Source organism: Eptesicus fuscus, chromosome 5 (assembly GCF_027574615.1).
Source record: "Eptesicus fuscus isolate TK198812 chromosome 5, DD_ASM_mEF_20220401, whole genome shotgun sequence".
In the NCBI taxonomy this organism is placed as follows: domain Eukaryota; kingdom Metazoa; phylum Chordata; class Mammalia; order Chiroptera; family Vespertilionidae; genus Eptesicus; species Eptesicus fuscus.
In genome coordinates, this window is record NC_072477.1 from 20,603,658 (window position 1) to 20,625,412 (window position 21,755).

Here is a 21,755-nt window from a genome sequence, read left to right on the forward strand (position 1 = left end):
CAGTGCGTTCCGCGGGTTCCGTGCCTCCCGCTCCAAGTTGCCTCTAGGACGGGGGTGAGCGTTGGCCCCCCCTGGCACCCCTCTCTCCCGGCGCCGCGAAGCTGGTGCGGAGCTGCGGAAGAAGTTGACAATATGCCAAACGATGCAGACTCCCGGGCGATTCCGGGCTCGGAAGGTCCGCGGTCGGGAATTCCCTAAGGGGAGCACCTCGCAGGGACCCTCACTCCTGGGGTAGAAGCCAGAGCATGACCTGGAAGACCGGGGTTCTAGACCGGACTCAGCGTCTGTTTTCCTGCGGGACATCTAACAGGTCCCTTCCCTCTGGGGGCCTCAGTTTCTCAGTCACCCGAGGTCGTCTCACTGGGTGAGCGTGAAACCCTAATGGCGCGCGCGTTCCTAAGAGGTGGATATCTGGGGGATAGGGTCACTCTCTGGAAGCGAAAGGGTTAAAATCACGGTTCCACCCCAAAACCTGCCCCCTCGGGAACGTGGTGCCCAGGGTTCTCGTTTAGCCCACCTCCCTGGACAGGGCTCTGGGTACCCCCCCCCCCCCCCCCCCCCCCCGCAGGAAGCAAGCTGCGCCCTCGGGTCCTGGGACCGCAGCCCATGGGAAGGGTTGGGGATGGTCAGCCGTCCCAGAAGGAGGTGTAGTAGCGCCCATTTGTTGATTGGGCTCAGGAATGCAGAGGCCCAACGCCCCCACTCCCTCCTCACAGCTGGAACTCGGAAAAGGCACGGGAACTTCACTAAGTTGAAGCAGCCAGACTGCTTTAAAACCCCTCCCTGCTCTCCCACCAGGAGTAAATGTGTACAACAGGCTCCTGGGGGCAATGCGGACTCCTGGGCTCCTGCAGGCAGATTCCGCTTCCTGGGTCTGCGGTGGTGGCATTTCTCACCATCCCCTTCTCTGATAAGCAGAAGTTTCCACACTTGGGCTGGGACAGACAAGGCCTTGGAGAATCTGAGGTCCTCAGTGGTTCCCCATCTGTTTCCACTAGGGACCACTGACTCTACATTAAAGTTGTTCCTGGTGTTTGAACTTCATAGGTCCGGGAAGCTCCAAAAGCAACCTTTTGCTGCCTCCAGAAATCAAGGGTGATCAGTGAAGGGTCACAGGACTTCAAGAAAGCTAGTTAAGGGGGGATCCTCTTTAAAAAAATTTTTTTTAATTGATTTTAGAGAGGAATGGAGAAGGAAAGAGAGATAGAAACATCAACGATGAGAGAGAATTCCTGAACGCCCCCTACTGGGGACGGAGCCCACAACCTGCACATGTGCCCTGACCAGGAAGCAAACTGTGACCTCCTGGTTCATAGGTTCATACTCAACTCCTGGGCCCACCAGCCCGGCAAGGCAGGCGGTCCTCAAGCTCATTGAGGCAAGAAGACTCCACGCATGTAAAAACCACTAGGGACCACTGACTGCAACATGCTAATTGTATAGATGGGGACACTGAGTCTCAGAGAGTGATTATCCCTAGATCACACAACGAATAACTTGAACTGAAGTCTTCACTTCTTCAGACACTGACTCTGTACCAGCCCTGGGGACACAGCCGTGAACAAGAGGGATATGGTCTTTGTCCTACTAGGACTTACGGTCTGCTAGTGGAGGAGATGGTTAAACACGATTCCAATAACGTGCTTTGACAGAGACTTAGTACACGAAGCTATGGGAGTACTTGCCCAGGGCAACTCCCTGGTCAGGTGGTTTGCTGGGGGAAGAAGAAATAAGTCGCATACAAGGCTAGCATGGTCTAAGCTAGAAAGCTGTCTTCATAGAAATGGGAGTGGATGTGTGTCAGACAAGGTGAAACTGGGAAGGGATGTGTCTAACTCAATCTCATTTATGCCAAAAGCCCAGAGAAGACTAGTGTCTTGCCTGGGGTCACACAGCTTGTGAATTGAGTCCAGATACTAGGTCCTGCATCATACTCTTCCATGTTTCTCCCACCCTTATACCCAGAACAACACCTCTCACAGATACTTGGGTAACTCCTTGCTGGCTCAAAGCTCTTAGGATCGTTGCCTGTCTTCACAAGAACCCTGGAAGAAATGAGGAGACGTTAATTCCCATTTTACAGGTGAAGAAACGATGCACAGGAAGCTAGGCACTGTAAGTGCCTCGTTCAGGAGCTAGCACGTCAGAGCTGCTAGGTACAAGTGACTTTGACGATGACAGGGATGGTGATGCTAATGATGCCTAGCTCATCATCTGTCACGGTTGTTATCTTCGAGTCTGGACTAAGACTAATGTTCTGGAAGCTACCACAGTGTCTCAGGGTATCAACATTGGTATTAATCTGCTCCAACTCATTTTCTAGTCTTACAAGACTGAAGCTAGAATCAAGTTCCCAGCGAGGAGAGTCTGGTTGACTTAGCTTGGGTCCTGGGCCCACCCCTTGGCTGGAGAAGGGCAAAGCAACCTCATCGGCTGCCCTCCAAAGACTACTCTCCAGTGGGGGCAAGGGGCTTTCTTAAATGCAAATGGGCACAGTTAGTAAAAGAGGGACATGGGGGTATACAGATAGAGATGTGTTTATAAAAGGTAGACACCGTGTCGGCACTGTCCAATGGGGCAGCCAGAGTCATATGTGGCTACTTACCTGGAATCAACATGAAATAAAATTAAAAATGCAGTTCCCCAATCACACTAGCCACATTTCAAGTACTCCAGAGCCACACATGGCCGTGGCTACTGTATTGACAGCATAGATTATAGGACATTTCCATCATTGCAGGAATTTCTATCGGTCGGCACAGCTCTGGGATGCTTACTTAGAATTCAATTCTTTCTTCTCTTGCCTCAGACACTGTGAAGGTGGAAATAGCAAAAGAGGTGAGTCAGAATCTTTATTCATTTATTTAACACATACAGTAAGTATATATTCTGAATCAAACACTGTAGGCACCAGGGTACCTGGGAGGGATGTTGGAGAACTTCTGTTCAGTGCATCTCACAGTAGAATCATCTTAAAAGTACTGATACCCAGGCCCCACCCGGCAGAGATTCCGGTGAGATTGGTTTGGGGTGGGGCTAGCACACCCAGGGGTTGGAAAGCTCCCAGGTGATGCTACTATGTAGCCAGGCTTGAAAACCACCACAATCTGGTCGGACCAGTGAAGTGATTTGCCTCAGATAACCTGCAGATCTGAATCCAGGTGGGTCTAACCTCTGCTTTGCGGTTCTTGTGACATAATCAGTGTTCTCCGTGGATTCAGCACCTGTGTGAATGGAGGCATAATTCTTAGGGGAGAACACGTCTATTCTTCCTTAATCCAAAGGGAATCCAACCCACTGAGAATAAAGCGCCAAAAGAACTGCTGGTTTAAATTGCTTCTTTCTCAAACTGGGTGTTTCAGGCCTGAAACTGCACTCTTCAGCCAAGTGGGTGAAATGCCTATAAAAATAGTGCCCTTTCTGAGCAGGCCAGGCACTGCACATACAGTTTTGTTTAAGCGCCACAACACTCTTAGAAGACGAGTTTGGCTGACACCACTTTACAGATGAACACACCGACATGCAGAGGGGTTAGGGACTCTAATTGCCCAAGTTGGCACAGCTGGGGTTCCGAAGGCAGCGTCTGTGTCCTTTCCTCCCCACCACCCTGTGCCTAGCCCAGCGGTCGGCAAACTCATTAGTCAACAGAGCCAAGTATCAACAGTACAACAATTAGAATTCCTTTTGAGAGCCAAATTTTTTAAACTTAAACTTCTTCTAACGCCACTTCTCCAAAATAGACTCGCCCAAGCCTTGGTATTTTGTGGAAGAGCCACACTCAAGGGGCCAAAGAGCCGCATGTGGCTCGAGAGCCACAGTTTGCCAACCATGGGCCTAGCCCTTAGCAGAGAGTGCAGGGCAGCTGGCAGGCAGCGGAGTTGTGCTCTGGGTGGCACAGGAAAGAAAGCTCTGTGAAGGTAAGTGCCAGGGGAAGCCCCGAGCGGATATGACCGGGACACTGTGCTGAGTGAAAGTGCTGAGGGCCAGGAGGGAAGGGGCCTCAGAGGTCTGACAGGTGAGGGGTTTTGGAGCAGAGTTCTCCTTTTTGTTAATGGTTGTGTCTGGATTCCTTTTATCAAGGATCTGGAGGAAGCAGCTCAGAGCAGCGTTGTGCCTGAAGAAGTCAGCTCTTAGACACCTAGCAATTAGGGTGCATGCTCAGTATAAGCACTATCTCTTCTTGGCTGGATTCCTGTGGGCTGGCAGGATGTCTGTGTCGCCATGTATCTTTGCAATCTGAGCCCCCACCTGATACTTCCTGGGCAGCCTGGCCTGGCCGGGGCGGGCTGAGAAGGGGCAGGACTCATTGTGTCCATGCCAGAGGACTTTAACCGTCAGGGAGCTATCTCTCGCCTGCCATTCTCAGGGGGCCACCTCGCACAGAAATAGGAGATCCAGCCTCGGAGAGCAGCAATGGAGTTGGAACGGATCAGGGCTTGTCTGTGTGACATTCAGCAGGTCTATGTCCCTCCTATTAGGAAGCTGGCTTTTCCATTGACTATTTGCTCCATGCACAGTAGCAGGTGTTTGGCTAGTGGTGGATTATCAAGTCGGTCAGCGAGAAATGGCCAGGCTGCTTTAGTGGCTCCCAGGCAGTGGCCAATGCTCTGGCAGGCCCAGAAATAACCAAAAGTGCACAGGACAGCACCCCTCAACCTCCCTACTCACCAGAAGGGCCCGAGACGTGGAGATAGGGAGAAACAGAGGCTGTTCTGAGATGTCAGTTCATCCTGAGGACGAGGTCAAAACCATTTAAAATTGCAGGATGATAGATCGTGCGGTGGGCTGGGCTTATTTCTCAAGCCGTGGCTTCCAGGGAAGACTTCACTTTAGTTCAACAACAACTTCTGAGAGGCTACTATGTGCATGGCATAGCCTAGGATGCCGCAGATGAGATGCAAAGATATGCAAGGCATTATGGCCTTCTGGGCTGCCTCTAGTGATATGCCTCTATAACTTACTGAGCACTCACCATGTGCCAGGTGTTCTATATAGATTATTTTATGCAATCCGTACCATAACCTTGTAAACAGGGATTCTAATTTCCCCCTTTCAGATGCGGGAAAGACCTCAGAGAAGCGAAATGACTGTTTCTGGGTCCTAGACAGTGAGGGGCTGAGCCAGGATTCAGAGCCCGTGCCCTTTCTGCTGTGCCAGGAGGCCGCCAGCTAACGACAACACCTGGCAGGGTCAGGCCAGTGCCCCAACACAGGCTCAGACAAGGTGTCTGAAGTGCATACAGCAGGTAGAGATTGTTGTAATCCAGGCAACAATGTTTGGCTTTGGGCACCATTGATATTCGGGTTCGCACAATGCTTTGTTGAGGGGGGCTGTCCTGTGCACTGTAGGATGTTCAGCAGCATCCAGGACCTCTACCCACTAGACCAGTGGTCGGCAAACTCATTAGTCAACAGAGCCAAGTATCAACAGTACAACGATTGAAATTTCTTTTGAGAGCCAAATTTTTTAAACTTAAACTTCTTCTAATGCCACTTCTTCAAAATAGACTCGCCCAGGCCGTGGTATTTTGGCCACACTCAAGGGGCCCAAGAGCCGCCTGTGGCTCGCGAGCCGCAGTTTGCCCACCACGGCACTAGACACCAGTAGTAAGTCCCCCTCTGGGACAATCACTCTCAATTGGGGACCACTGGTTTTAGGTGAGATGCAGTCTTCCACCCGGGCCTCTGAGGATCTTAGAGACAAGACAGGGATTTTGGTAACTAAAGAAAGGAGGAAGGAATTCATCTGTTTAGTGTTTTTCCACTTGACAAAGAGCTTCCACTTAGATTTTTCCAATCTGGTCTTTCCACTGGCACAGAGGCTTGCTGTGTCCCCATACAAAGTCAGTGACGGCCCGGGAAGTTGCCACGGGACTGCGGTGCCTGGGGGTGCTCCTCGTGGGTCGCACAGTTCCTCTGTGACCAGCTCCTCCCTGGCCTCTTAGCTCAGCCTGCACTTGATACCTGTTTTCATCCTTCCAGGGGCTTTTGGGGGATCTGCTTCATCATCTGCCACCACCACCAAGCCACAAACGCCCACCCAGTACTTACTGGGGGAGTGGCTCTGTGTTTAGGGCTGTAGTTATAATCATCAACTCATTTAGTCCTCACAGCACCCCCAGAGGAAGGTGTTGTCACCCCCATTCTATGGGGGACATGGGGGCTGGAAGAAGGGAGGCAGCACACCCGAGTTCACCCCTCTGCTAAGTGGTAGAGGCAAGATTTGCTGAATCTCCTCTTAATCACTGTGCTCTGCTGTCTCCCAAGGGCGCCCCTCCCCCATGGTGCTGCCCACTGGGCGTTAGGTGTCCCTGTGATGAGGCCCAGGAGAGCGACGGGCAGCAGCCAGTGGGCAGGGGTGTTAGGCTGTGGGGGTGAGGCGCGGCTACCATGCCCTGCCCATCCTATCAGTTGCTCGGAGGAAGGGCAGACTTTCCGCTGGGTCCTCCCCGGCGAAGGGCAGGCATGAGGCTGTCTGGCTGTCAGGGAGGGCTTCCTGCGAACAGGGCAGAGCTCCCAGTCAGGCTGCAGGGCAGATGGGTGGCATGTGTGCTCCAGACCAGCGCACAATGGGCCTGTTAGTTTGCATCTGCCAGCAATGGAATAACACTCTATGATTGCAGGAGGCAGAGAATAACTAAACACAACATTTGGGGCTGGGTGCTGAGATCGACTTTTCTCAGTCCTCCCTTCTCTCTGGGGTCATGGCCCCTTTGGGACCAGTAGTTCTGAAGCTTGGGGGTTCTGGTCGCCATGGAGCCAGGCCAGCAGGTGCAAACAGGCCCTACATGAACCCCCTCAAGGGTGTCTTGACATTTATGTTCTGCCTGGCTCACAAAGGACCCTTGTTCCATCCTTTCACGCTGCAGGGAGAGACGGGGAGTGGGTGATGGGACAGCCGAGCTGTCTCTGGCAATGAGAGAGGGTGGCCTGGCTTGTTCTCATCCGTCACAGACAGGCTGTGACAGAGACCACATCGATGGTCAGGTTCCAAGTTTCAATGCAAGCCAGGAATAAGGCAGCATCGTGATAGCCTGTGATGGATGTGCTAAAGTAGTGCTTCTCAAACTCCAGTGTGCAGCAGAACCTGGGGGCTCCCCAAAGTGCGAAGGGCGAAGGGCAAAGGGCTGGGCCCTGCCCCAGGAGATGCTGATTCTGCTGGTCTGGACGGGGTCTGAGGATTTGCATCTCTAACGCATCCCCAGGTCCCCAGGTGATGCTGCTGCTGGTGGAGGACTAGATTGTGAGAATCACTGTGCTAAAGTATATACTTTTCAAAAAGGTAAAGTATGGCTTTCATTCATATAGATAAATGAATTTGTATTAAAGATTGCATTTATGTAGCTTCTTAATTACTGAGGGAAACAGGGAGTTGTTAAAACCAGTTAAGGGGAAAATCTGAATAGACATATATCATCGGTCATCCTGGCATGAACTTGCCAGCGGATGTAAATATCCTGTAGGACAACGAACTGGAATGAGGTTGTCTTTCCTGAAAACCAATGCATCTCTACTGGGCAAAATTCACTTGCATTTCTATGGACAATAAAAAATAGCATTATTGTCAGTTTTTCTCCAACTAAACTTGTAACCTTATAAGGATGTAAAATAGCCGATTGCATAGAAAGACAACCATAGTGTGCATGTGCAAGCCAATGGAATCAGATAAGTCCGAGAGAGTCCCCCCAGTCATGAGGAGGGCTTGTAAAACCCAGATTCCTGGGCCCCACCCCCAGAGTTTCTGCCAGGGAGTTGGGGGTGGGGGGAGGATTTAGGACTCTAATCTCTTAAAAGGACTTTCCTGCTCTTTGCCCCACCTTCACCCTCACTTCTAGAGGTGTCTGTCGGAACAAGGTGTCTAATGTTTGGAACAAGCTGCATTTCTTCTTGGATGTTTTCATATTTAACTTTCTCTTCTAACTAAGCCATGTGTCCATCGGCCCTCTATTTGCTGGCTTCCAGCATGTTGCTGCTCTCATTTCCTCTCCTGTTGCTTTGTCATCATGGGTTTACGATCCCCCTTTAAAAACCCACATTTTGCTGTCATTCTGATAGAGTTCCGGAAGGACCAGCTCACACAACATGCGTCATCTGGCCTCTGGAGCCCCGGAACAGCATCCGGAGACATGCTGTGGCCTGATTGTCATTGTGTCTGTTCTACAAGTGAGGAAACGGACTCAGGGAGTTTACTTGGCCAAGAATCGGCTTTTTCAGATCTCACTTCATATCCCAGGCTCTTTCCACAAGAAAATAGTCTGGCATGGCCTGGTGTCTTGAAGCACTTTCCCGAAGTGTCTCTCACTGACTCCCCACCACCGTCCATGAGGCTGGCAAGGCAGGTGTGCCAGTCCCTGTTCTGTGACTGTGCAGACAAGATGGGGAAGGAGAAGGTACTTTCTCTAGTCACACAGCCTGATGTGCTTTGAACCCTCTAGGTCCCCTGCTGACTCTGAAATAGCTGTAAAGTCCTCTCCAGGTGAGAAAACATCCAATCACTCAACCAATATTATCAAGTGCCTGCTGTGCACCTGAAACCCCCTTAGTGCTGGGCCTATAACAGAGACAAGATGATTGGGAGTAGCAGATGCTGCCAGTGGCACCCACATCCCCATAATCCATCCCCAGGGCTCCTGCAGACAGTTCCTGTACATGCTCGTGGGGTACTGCCACTCACTGCCTGAGGTGCCAGGGAGGGCAGACCCGAGGAGCGACCCTCCACTAGTGAGGGTGGGGGTTGGTGGGGGAACCCCTGAGCTTCCTTGCCCTTCAGTGGGAAACTGTTGAGGCACCTTGGGTGCCATCGCTTGAGGGTCCCCCAAGGACTGACCCTCAGTTGTCCATCGTGGTAACCCTCTCACTAACAAGCTGGCTTTCCTCCTCCTGTCACTTCCCCGCTTGCTCACCTCTGCTTCCTGGAATCACTTCTCCAATAGGCACCTGACTCTCAAATCCTCCTAGCATCTACTTTTGGGGTGGGGGACCCAAACTAAGACCCCGGGCTTTTAAAAATACATTTGTATTGATTTCAGAGAGGAAGGGAGAGGGAGAGAGAGAAAGAAACATCAATGATGAGGGAGAATCATTGATCAGCTACCTCCTGCACACCCCCTACTGGGGATCAAGCCCGCAATCTGGGCATGTGCCCTGACTGAGAATTGAACCGTGACCTCCTGGTTCATAGGTCAATGCTCAGCCACAGAGCCACACCGGCCAGGCCCCGAAATCCTTTTGGTTTGCAACTGATGGTCCTGTTTCCTGCCCCTGTCGGCTTTCCCCAGGGGCACGCTCACCCCTCCTCCCAACAGTGTAGCTACAGGAAGGAAGGGACTTGGCTGTGCAGCTCATTGCTGTATCTCAGGTGCCTGAAACATTTGTTGATTCATGGTAGGTGCTCAGTAAATATTTGTTGATTCAATGAATAGTGATCATTCTTGGCCATTTTTCTCATCCAGCCTGGTGGGAAGAGGAAGGAGGTGAGACCCAGAGCTGGGTCTGTGGTGGACAGGGCTTGGCAGGTGGAGGAGGCTGCCTGGGAGGCTGGGCTCAGAGAAGGTGAGTCACTGGGTCAGACTCTCATCAGTGTTGCCGGGGACTGTTCCCAGGAGGAAGCCAGGTCTGGCCTTACTTGGTCTGTTCTGTGGATGAGAATTCCCGTGAAGGTGGGAGGAGGGCAGAGGACGGAGGCGAGGCCTCAGCTCCCCCTGAGGGCTGGTCTAGGCTAATTTTCAGCAACACTTTCAGGAACTCATGGATTGAATGAGACCTTGTATCAAGTATAGCAAGTCTCTGAGTTTTGATTGCATGGTGTCCTTTTGAGATCCATCCTCCCCCCTCCACCCCCCAGGCCATCTGGTGCTGTTGGGTGAAATTCAAACTCAGAGTGAGAACTGGCTTTTCCTTAGGGTTTATTCCAGGTCAGCAATTCTCTTCCTGACCTCTGATGTCACTTTTTGGCCGTCCTGGTTGTATAGCTTCAGCATCTTGGTTCATTAATAGCTACTGGGAAAAATGCCTCAAGAACGTGCAGGCTGGCTTTCCAAAATGATGTGTTCAGTGGTGTGGGAAAGAATATCTCAAATTTGTGTCAAGTGTTACGTGTTGTAAAGTACTTTTCCAAGGTGTTATTTCATTTAATTACTATCTTTAGTATTTGCCTATTATAATCACCTAACACATCACATATCTTGGAATACATTTAACAAAACACATGCAAGACCTCTTTACTGAAAATGGCATATCATTATTGAAAGAAATGAAAGAAAACCTAAGTAACTGGAGGGCTAGCCCACATTCATAGATTTGACCCTTCAATACTGCAAAGGTGTCATTTTTCTTCACATTAATCTTTGGAGTTAATGCCATCCAAGTCAAAATGCGAGCAGATTTTATTTTGTGGAAATTGACAAGCTGGTTCTAAACTTCATATGGAAGTTCAAAGAGTGAGGATCATCTGGAAGAAGAAAAAGAAAGCTGGGAGATGTATGCCAGAAGAATCAAGACGTGTTATAAATCTGCAGCACTGAGGACAGTGCGGTACCCTCCTTCGCCCCATTTGAGTCTAAGTTTTGCTTGTTTGTATGGTTCTGAAGGCTGGGACGGAGGGTCTAGGAAGCATAGAGATCCCCTGCACATCCCTGCTGTGCATCTTTTTTCCAGTTGTCTATAAACCAGGCTGCAGTAAGCCTTCCCATGGGGTTTATGCTGCACAACAACCGTCACCCAGTGACTGAAGGGCCACGAGTGGAGTTCAAGGCATTCCCTTCTTCACCCAGGAGCAAAGCAGCCCTTTGCTTAAGACTCTGTGATGGCTTCCCCTGGGAGTCAGGGCAGTAGTCCCAGCTCCTTAACTGGATGCACAGCCCTTCACATCCTGGCTCCTCTCTGCCTTCCCAGCCGTACCTTACTCCCCAGCCCTCTGGGACACCTTCAGTCCTTAGCGATTCACAGACTCTAGGCGCAGATTCTGGGCATTGGCACATTCTCCTGCCTGGTGCGTTCTTCGTCCTCCCCTTCCTGCTTGGCCCACTCCTACTTACCTTCCAGTCTGGGCTTAAACTTTCATTGCTTGGGGAGACTGGGTCCTTGAGTTCCTCAAAGGGTGCAGTCCCCTTGTCCCACGCACTCAGTGCACCCATTGCGTCTCCCTTTTCAGAGCACGCTGCACCTTGTTCTGTGTCTCCTTCCAGCGACATGGGAATGGGGGCTGTGTCTGTCTTGTTCACCACTGTGTCTCCTGCGCCTAGAACAGCGCCTGGCACAGAGTAGATACTTGACCGATATTGATGGAACACGCCGATAAATCCGTACTGGAAAGGCTGACTTTGTAAAATCAAACCTATAAAGGGTTGACAGACTTCACAGGGTGGCAAAGACGACCAGCTACGGTGCATAGGTGCCATGAGTGACCCTGGAGGGGCTGGTTAGTGCCGCTCCATAATTAAGAAGCCGCCCTTCCTGTCTAAATGCCTGTCGGACTGGGTCCGAGCATGTGTTGGAATCTGGCAAACCATCTTCACCCCTGGAGAAATAAGGCCATTGTGGGCGGATGGTGTACATCTTTGTGGATGAAGGACAGGGCGTGGAACCATTCTCTTTGGTCAGCCAGAGAGCTACTTGGTTCTGAAAACCAGAGGTGTCGTCTTGTTGGTTGGTTAAAGCAGGGAGTCACCTGATGGGCCAGATCAGCAGCACATGTGGGTGCCAAGCTGTACACAATGGGGTGCTGTAAAGTCCCCAGAGAGTGTTGCCCCAGAGTCTGTCTTGGCTGTCAGTTGTGTGTGTTGGCATTGCATAAAATGGGTCATTAATTTATGTTCACCATTTTATTTGTTCAAATAGTTTTTCATTATAATAAAAAAATAAATCTTTGGTATCGAAAATGTAGAAAATGCAGATGGGCCAAAAGAAGGAAAAAAATCAAATAATCTCATTACTTAGAAATCAGGGCTGACTTTCCGAATAGGCCCAGGAGGTACACAGCCTAGGGCCCACAATGTTTTAATTTTAATTCATCTTAAAATAAGGGGAAAATGACTATCATAGTAATGAACATATAACAGTGCACCTAGCCTGGCTTGTATCCATCTTTATATTAATGCCACCATAAAATATAGTTTTCATGGAGGAAAGGGTCCATGAAGGCAAAGTGCCTATTGCCTATAGAAGTCATAATGCAACCCTGGCAGAAATAACCACTTTTAATATTTTGTTGTGAATCCTCCTGTTCCCCCTGTATCCTGTGTACACAACACACATGCATATATGTAGCTTTTATAAAAATACTAGATGCCTGGTGCATGAAATTTGTGCATGAGGGTGTGTGTGTGGGGGGTGTGTGTCCCTCAGCCCAGACTGTACCCTCTCCAATCTGGGACCCCTTGAGGGATCCCAGTGGGATCGGGCCTAAACAGGCAGTCAGACATCCCCCTCACAATCCAGGACTGCTGGCTCCCAACTGCTCGCCTGCCTGCCTGATTGCCCCTAACTGCTTCTGCCTGCCAGCCTGATCACCCCTAACCACTCCCATGCCAGCCTGATCGACGCCTAACTGCTCCCCTGCCGGCCTGATTGCCTCTAACTGCCCTCCCCTGCTGGCCTGGTCACCACTAACTGCCTTCCCCTGCCGGCCTGGTCACCCCTAACTGCCCTCCCCTGCTGGCCTGGTCACCCCTAACTGTCCTCCCCTGCTTGCCTGGTCGCCCCCAACTGCCCTCCCCTGCAGGCCTGGGTCCCCTCCAATTTCCCTCCCCTGCAGGCCTGATAGCCCCCAACTGCCCTCCCCTGCTGGCCTGATCGCCCACAACTGCCTTCCCCTGCCGGCCATCTTGTGTGTTGGAGTGATGGTCAATTTGCATATTACCTCTTTATTATATAGGATCATATTTTCTCAGAGGTGGTTTTTTTTTAATTACTCTTCAACTGAGGAGAAAGGATATTATTTTCCATTGAATTTTAGAGAGAGTGGAAGAGAAGGGAGGGGGAGAGAGAGAGAGAGGAGAGAGAAACATTGATATGAGAGACACATCAATCTGTTGCCTCCCACAAGTGCCCCAACTGGGGGCAGGGATCAAACCTGCAACCCAGGTAGGTGCTCTTGACCAGGAATTGAACCCTAGACCCTCCGGTGCTCAGACTGATGCTCTAAGCACTGAGCTATGCCATCCAGGGCTTTGCTCAGAGTTTTATAATTTTTTTGTGTGTGGGTGGATTTTCTTCTTTGATAGTAAAAGGTTTCTTTCTTTCTTTTTAAATCTTTATTGTTGAGATTATTACAGTTGTACCTCTTTTTTCCTCCCATTGCCCCCCTCCACCTGGTTCCCGTCCAGCCCAGGCCTTCACCACCTTATTGTCTGTGTCCATAGGTAATGGATATATGCATATCCATTTGTTTAACCTCTTCCCGTCCCCCACCCCCCACTCCCTTCCCTTTGAGAATTGTCAATCTGTTCCATTTCTATGCCTCTGATTCTATTTTATTCACCAACTTATTCTGTTCATTAGATTTTTTATTCTTTTATTTTGATTTTTAGATTCAATTGTTGATAGGTATGTATTTGTTGCTCATAATTATTATCTTTACTTTTTCTTCTTCTTCCTCTTCTTAAAGAACACCCTTCAGCATTTCATATAATACTGGTTTGGTGGTGATGAACTCCTTTAGCTTTTTCTTGTCTGTGAAGCTCTTTATCTGACCTTCAATTCTAAATGATAGCTTTGCTGGGTAGAATAATCTTGGTTGTAGGTCCTTGCTACTCATCACTTTGAATATTTCTTGCCACTCCCTTCTGGCCTGCATAGTTTCTGTTGAGAAATCAGCTGACAGTCATATGGGCATTCCCTTATAGGTAACTAACTGCTTTTCTCTTGCTGCTTTTAAGATTCTCCCTTTGTCTTTAACCCTTGGCATTTTATTATTTTTTTATTTTATTTTTTTAATTTTTTATTTTTTTTTATTGAGGTATTATATGTGTACATATCTTACCATTACCCCCCCCAAACCCCACACCCATACATGCCCTCACCCCCCAGAGTTTTGCGTCCATTGTTTATGCTTATATGCATGCATACAAGTCCTTTGTTTGATTTCATAACTCCTCCACCTCTCCCTAAAACCCTTGGCATTTTAATAATGTGTCTTGGAGTGGTCCTCTTTGGGTTCCTCTTGTTTAGGACTCTCTGTGCTTCCTGTATTTGTAAGTCTATTTCTTTTACCAGGTGGGGGAAATTTTCTGTCATTATTTCTTCAAATAGGTTTTCAATATCTTGCTCTCTCTCTTCTTCTAGCATTCCCATAGTGTGAAGGATGGTACACTTGAAGTTGTCCCAGAGGCTCCTTACACTATCTTTATATTTTTGAATTCTTTTTTCTTTTTGCTCTTTTGGTTGGGTGTTTTTTGCTTCTTCATATTTCAAATGGTTGATTTGATTCTCAGAATTCTCTACTCTACTGTTGAATCTCTGTATATTATTTTTTATTTCAGTCAGTGTATGCTTAAATTTCTGACTGGTCCTTTTCCATTTTTTTTTTTTTTTGGAAGTTTCTAGAAGATTCTTGAGTAACCTTATAACCGTGGTTTTGAACTCTATATCCAGTAGTTTGCTTTCTTCCATTTCTTTCATTTGTGACATGTTTCTTTGTTTCTGCATTTTGGCTGCTTCCCTGTGTTTGTTTCTATGTATTGGGTAGAACTGCTATGTTTCCTTGAGTTGGTAGAATGGCCTTATGTAGTATGTGTTCTACAGGGCCAGTGGCTCAGCCTCCCCAGTCACCTGAGCTGGGAGCTCTAGGTGCACCCCTTTGTGGGCAGTGAGCACAGCCTTGTTATAGTTGAGACTTGATTGCTGTTTGTGTCCCTGGGAGGAATTGACTTCCAGGCCAATTGGCTGTGACTACAGTGGAAGAGCTGCTGTGCAGGAGACACCCCTATGGAGCAGGACTTGCTTCAGTGGTGCTTTGGTGCTCACTGAGTCTGCCCCTTGAGTGTGTCACTTATGGATGTGTAGACTTGTAATCTGGTATGGCCTGACACTGACCACTGGGTACACTGGCTCTTCGGTCTCCAGGGAGGTACAAAGTCAACCACTGCCTGGGGCCACTGAGCAGGAGCTACAGAGAGATCTGCAGATTCCTCCTCTTTGTATTGGGTTTGGAAGTACCCAGATGAGGCCCAGCTGTGAAGGAAGGCAGGCTGGTGCTGGTGCCAGGTCTTGGGCCTTTTATTGATAGGTTTGGGGCTCCCTGACCCAGCTGCAGCTCGTTTGAGAGATTTTAGCCTGAGCGAGGACAGGCCATTCATATGTAAAAGCTGCTGCACACAGCTTGGGTGAGGTTATAAATTGGAGGAGGCGGGGTCTTAATAAATCATGAGGGTGGAGCAAACAGAAATGGCTGCCAGTCAGCCCTGCAGCCAGGGAAGTCCCAGCATAGGAACAATGATCCCTGCAAGCACCTCTGTCTGGGAGAAAGCCAACCCTGAGTTCTTGCTCTGATGCCAGACAATCCAGTTCCTCCTCGTATGTGTCTGTGCTCCCAGAGCCTCACCCTGGTGCTGGAGCTCAGAGGAAGCGGGACCTTGTAAGTTCATTTTGTGGTTCCGGCCTTTTAAGAGGAACAGCTGGGTCTCCAGCAGCCTCTGTGTTACTGAGCCTCAATCTGCACTGTTTTTTACAGCTTGTAGTTCTCACTTCCTGCAGGGACTTCTTTTCCCAGCTCTGGGACCCTGGGCTGGGCATCTGGTGTGGGGCTGGGACCCCTCGCTCCTCCTGGCAGCCTCTGCAGAGGCGATCTCCTCCCGATTAAAAAAGTGGCACATGTGGGTGCCAGACCAGCCCGTTCTGCACCTCCACACCTCCTACCAGTCTCAGTGTGCTTTCTTCTTTACCTCTCTGGTTATAGGACTTCCATTCAGCCAGCTTTTCAGTGGTTCTGGATGATGGTTGTTGTGTATTTTAGTTGTAATTTTGATGTGGTTGTGGGAGGTGGCGAGTACAGGCATTTATCTATGCCACCATCTTTCGTTGGTTTCCTATAAATTTTGTATAACAGTATATTGTTCGTGCCTTTTCATGTTACCCAATGTTCTTCTAAAATATTTTTCTTTAATGTTTTATTTTTTATTATAAATGTAACATATACAGCCTCATTCTTAATGCCTGCATTGTGTTCCAATGAGTGGCTATATGGTAGTATATTTAACCTATTTTTGCTGTTTCCAGGATTTCACTATTATAAATGACAGTAAGATGAACATTCTTCCAGCAAAATCATTGAATTCATTTGTGGAATAAATTCCTGGATGTACAACTTTGAAACTTGATACATTATGCATAATTTAACAGTGAAGAGTTTGAGTGCAACATGGGTCCTATATGATGACACCTGTGAGGGGTCCTGCGGCCTTGTCCTTCCATTGGCTACTCTGCAGCAGCCTGTCCTTGGTTTAGGGTGGACATCTCTGTATGTGACCACTGGGAGCCTGGGGAACCGCAGTGTGCTAACGTCCTGTCCCAGTGTCTGGCTCATGATGGAAGCTCAGTAACTATTTCTGAAATGAACAAATGGATGAATATATAGTCATTGTGAATGTTGGTACACAAACTCGGATGTTCAAGAATAATCACACTTCTTAGGTTCTTTAAATCAACGTGGGTTTATTCCTCCTGTTGAATTGGTGGGAAGTTACATTTCAGTGATTATTGGGTCTCCCCCTTAGCACCCTACCTTAAAATCCTAAAACCTTAATCACTAAAGCCTCTTCTGAGAGACTCTGCCAGTCCCAGTCCCACTGGCCACTCTGAGACCCCTGAGTCTCAGCTGCAGGTTCCCGTTAGGCCCCGGCTGCATCGATGCCACCTTTGGGGGCAAGGGTCTCTTGAGAAGACTTGAAGCCTTGGTGTCTGGGACTCAGCAGCCCTGTGTGCACCAGAAAGCCATTGGTCCCTTCACCCCTTCAGAACTTTCCAGAAAGGGATGCAAAATCTCAAACAATTTGCATGTCTTCACTGTCTGTGCTAAAGTTGTATATTTCTTCTGTAGCCATGATTCTGGGCTTTAGGTGCAAATGTAGTCCTGCTTTGTCACTTGGTTCCTTCACTTTCATCAGAAGTCATTTCAAATCAGGTGTATACTGTACAATTATTTGTTCAGTGTCTTCATCTCTAGACTGTAAATTCCACCAGGGTAGGCCCTTTACTGCTCTTACTCCCCTATGAGGACACGTTTCACTAGTTCTTGTCTGTCTCCCCACCCCCACCCTACAAAAAGCAAAGGAGGCACGGACTTGAAGCTCTTTTGCTTTCTGCTTTGCAAAACCGAGAAGGGAAGCAATTCCAAAGGACCTGGCTACCTGCTCGAAATCACAGGAAGGATGACCATAGCAGAGAATAAACCCAAATTGTAATCTCAAATGGTTCTGCTACAGATGGAGTCATAGGAGAGAGAGAGAGAGAGAGAGAGAGAGAGAGAGAGAGAGAGAGAGAGAGAGAGAGAGGAAGAGAGGAAGAGAGAGAGAAGAGAGAGAGAGAGAGAACTCCCATGGAAGTAATCAAGCTACCTTTTGGGACATGCTCAGTTGTGCTGCATCAGAGTGGGGCTCCGCCGTCATTTAAGTAACTTCTGCATTTTGGTAAAAAGTACACATGCCACAGAGGCATAATTGGGCAAAAAAGGTGTTTTTCCTTGTTCAGTTTTTTTTTTTTTTCCTATTTATCTCCAACCGACCTTGGGGTTGATACTCTCCAACACAAAGCAGATCAAACCACATATGTATTCTTACAGATTTCATTTGGCTTGAGTTATGTGGGAATGAGACGGTTGGAAACAGGGTATGATTTTGAGAGGAAGCCAGTGTTTTCTGAAACTTTTGTTTTGGGTGTGCTTTAACTGCACCTGCATTTCTTGCAGTTTCTTACAAAGAAACTTCCTTTTGAGAGTCAAAATGTTTCAGCTAAAGTTATTTTCAACCAGAGGGAAATGTTTGAAAGCTCAGCCCAAAGAACATTGTTTCATCAACAGTGATTTAAAGAGCAACTTCCTTTGGGAGCCTATGCCATTGAAACAAACTTTGATTCTGGAAGCAAATGTTTTGGCTGTAAAGATGGTATCCAAATGTTACAAGTTCTTCTAATAGTTATCCAGCCATTTATTGTTATGCTATGACAGTAAAGTTTTTTGGGTTTCAGCAAGAAAACTCAGCTCTGGCAGTGTGGCTAATGTTTGGAGGCAGTATGTTCAGCGGCGAGGCCAGATGCTTTATAGCCAGGGTTCAAAGTCTTCACTCTGCAACTTGCAAGCTGTAATTTTTGGCACATTAGGTAGCTGGTCTGAATCTCAGTTTCTGCATCTATAAAATAAGGGTGGTAGTATTTACTTGTTATAATTACTAAAGAATTAGTGTGATAAAAAGCACTTAGAGAAATCTAATAAGAGTCCTTAGTTAATAGTATGGTATCCATGTAAATTTTCTGGTTTCAATAACTGTACTGTGATTATGTAGGACATTATCATTGAAGGAAGTTGGGCAAAGGGTACATAGGAATTCTCTACTATTTCTATGTGAGTCTAAAGTTATTTCAAAACAAGAAGTTAAGAGCATTTGGAAACCAAGGGACTTGTGTGCATGCATACAAGCCTAACCAATGGTTAAGGACAACAGGGGGGTGGGGGCATCCGTGGGGAGGGGTGGGGGATGGGAATGGGGGGATGAGGACAAATATGTGACACCTTAATCAATAAAGAAATTTTTAAAAAAAGAGCATTTGGAGGAACTATTTGTGTGATTCTTTGAATCAGGCTTGTTTTTAAAAAAATAATATTAATATATTTTTATTGATTTCAGAGAGGAAGGGAGAAGGAGAGAGAGATAGAAACATTAATGATGAGAGACAATCATTGATCAGCTGCCTCCTGCACGCTCCCTACTAGTGATCGAGCCTGCAAACCAGGCATGTGTCCTGACCAGAAATCGAACCTTGACCTCCTGGTTCATAGGTTGATGCTCAACGACTGAGCTACACCGGTCGGGCATGAATCATGCTTCTCTTTGTCGTGAGATTGTAGGTTCTCTGAAGTTAGGGATCATGACTATTTCCCCCCAGCACCTAGCACAATGCCTGGCACAGAGTAGGCCTTCAATAAATATTTGTTGACTGAATGAATAAAGAAGTTGAGATAATGAAGGCACTGGCCAGCAGGTGCCTAAGCAACAAAAGGGACAAACCAGTTCCTGCATTTGGGGTGGGAAAAAAAGAGGTGAGAGGACTGACTGTGCGCTGATTTTTAGTGGAGCCTTCAACACACACACACACACACACACACACACGCACACACATACACACACACATGCACATGCACACACGCACACACTTGGGGAAGTGATTTGAGCCCAGTGCCTGGGTCCATGGTATGTAGACAAATGGCTACATGAAGGGATGGCAAGATGATTCCTAACGTTAAGTAATTTAGCGGAAGCAGCTCAGAACTGGAAGGGACCATGAGAATGTGGGATGAATGGATAGAATCCAGATCCTGGGTGCTTCAGTAAGCCCAGACAATAGTTTTATTAAATTAACATAGACGATTGTAAGAGGCAAAACATTACTTCTACCCTTTGAGGGTCTCTGGCTGGTCCTGAGAATGAGATTGACATAAGACATTAACAGGAGAAAAGCATACAGACTTTCATATGTGCTTGGGAGCCGCCATAGGAAAATGAAGACCCCCCAAAGCAGATAGGACCAAGTGCTCATATACTAGGTTGAGCAAAGTGTAGCAATTGTGGTAAAGTAACTAAGATATATGGGGAAGTAGAGTAAGGTAGGAGTTACCTTAACAAGGTCTGTTTGTACAGATTTCTCTCGGCCTTGACTCCGTCTTGGTGATGATGGTGTTTCTTTCCTCTTGTATAGGGAGGGCATCATTAGCTCCTGCGTTCAGGAAATAAAAGGGAGGCCAGAATGACATTTTTGCATCTGCTTCTTCAAGTGTCTTTAGCTCAACATAGTCCTTATGCCAAGAACATATTTTGGGGTGATGCATTCAGCCCCTCCTCCCCCCCCCCAGAGGATATTTTCCTGTACTCAAATGTTAATGTAGTCACAGTTGTCTTAATATTGTTCTAGTGTGAGGAATGTTGGCATGCTACTGATTTTGCTGGAATATACTGGGAAACAGGGTCAGACTCAGGAATTAAGCTGTGCTGGTGGCAGCATCCAGGTCACGCCAAGTAAGTTTATCACAGAGTTTAAGCTGAAAACACTATTTATGACTTGGAAGTATTCTAAAAATTGGGAGATCCTGCCTCTAAGAAATACAAAGGGCTTTGGTATGAATTAGGTTTCTAGATTACAAATAGGGTGTCAAATCAGAATTTTTAAAGAATTCTTAGGCACACTTACAAAGCCTGAAGCCATTTCCTAGAAGCCATTCACAATGCCTGGATTAGACATACTCAGACTATACCATGTATAATATTAAACGTTTTGTTGAGAGTTTTTTTCATAAGGCCAGATACTTACAAGTCAGTGTTTTGCTTTTATATACGTCATATCATTGGGGAGTTGGGATATGTGGCAAATATGCTACAGCCCACAGAACTGGATGGAACCAGTTCCCCTTTCTATGTCTTAGCTCCCCAAGAAGGTGCTTGGTTCTTTGAAGCCATGGGCGGTGGGTCTATTTTTGGTAAGTTCCATTCCCATCCCCTCCATATATCTTGTTATTCTGCAAATGCTAGCTTATTTTAAATATATTTTATTGATTTTTTACAGAGAGGAAGAGAGAGGGATAGAGAGTTAGAAACATCGATCAGCTGCCTCCTGCACACCCCCTACTGGGGATGTGCCTGCAACCAAGGTACATGCCCTTGACCGGAATCGAACCTGGGACCCTTGAGTCCGCAGGCTGACACTCTATCCACTGAGCCAAACCGGTTTCGGCAAATGCTAGCTTATTTTAAAGCTCTTTACTGTGCTCGATTAGCATACATAGTCTTGCTAATCGGTTGTATCTGTAAATATTAGTACTGGAACTATTACAAAAATGTGTTTTAATTACAACAAATGCAAAAGTACAGAAAATGTAAAGAAAATAAAAATCAATCATAGTTTGATCATTTTACAATAATCACCGCAGATAGCTTCACATTTAACCTACACTCAGAGATGTATCTCTGCCTAAGGGTAGGCTTATATAACACACATTTAATAACAGGGTGTGTTTTTTTCTGATTATTATCTAAAGAATTCCCTTTACTAAGTATAGGTCAACATCATCTTTAATGACTTCATAATATCTATGTCTGGGCTGTCATTTCAACCCCTATTATCAAACATTTGGGTATGTCTACATTTTCTCCATTATATGTTACCGTTCAGTGGCTATCTTCAAACACACTCTCTGCGGGAAAATTTGTGGGAGTGGGATTGCTCTGTTTATTTTAGTTGAAAACTTGATTATGTTATAAGTTAATTTTGAAGGGCAATGAACGATGTACATTTGACTAGGTTCCTCACTTATCTATAAACTTCTAGGCTAGAAGGAGGAGCCCAAGGCTGGATGTCTCTGTATCCTTAAAAATCCTAGCACGGCCCTGGTGTCAGAAATGCTTTGGGCTGCAAGAACACCCGCCTAAGAGCAGCTTAAATGAAAGAGCCACTTCATCCAAAACCGGTTTGGCTCAGTGGATAGAGCGTCGGCCTGCGGACTGAAAGGTCCCAGGTTCGATTCCGGTCAAGGGCATGTACCTTGGTTGTGGGCAC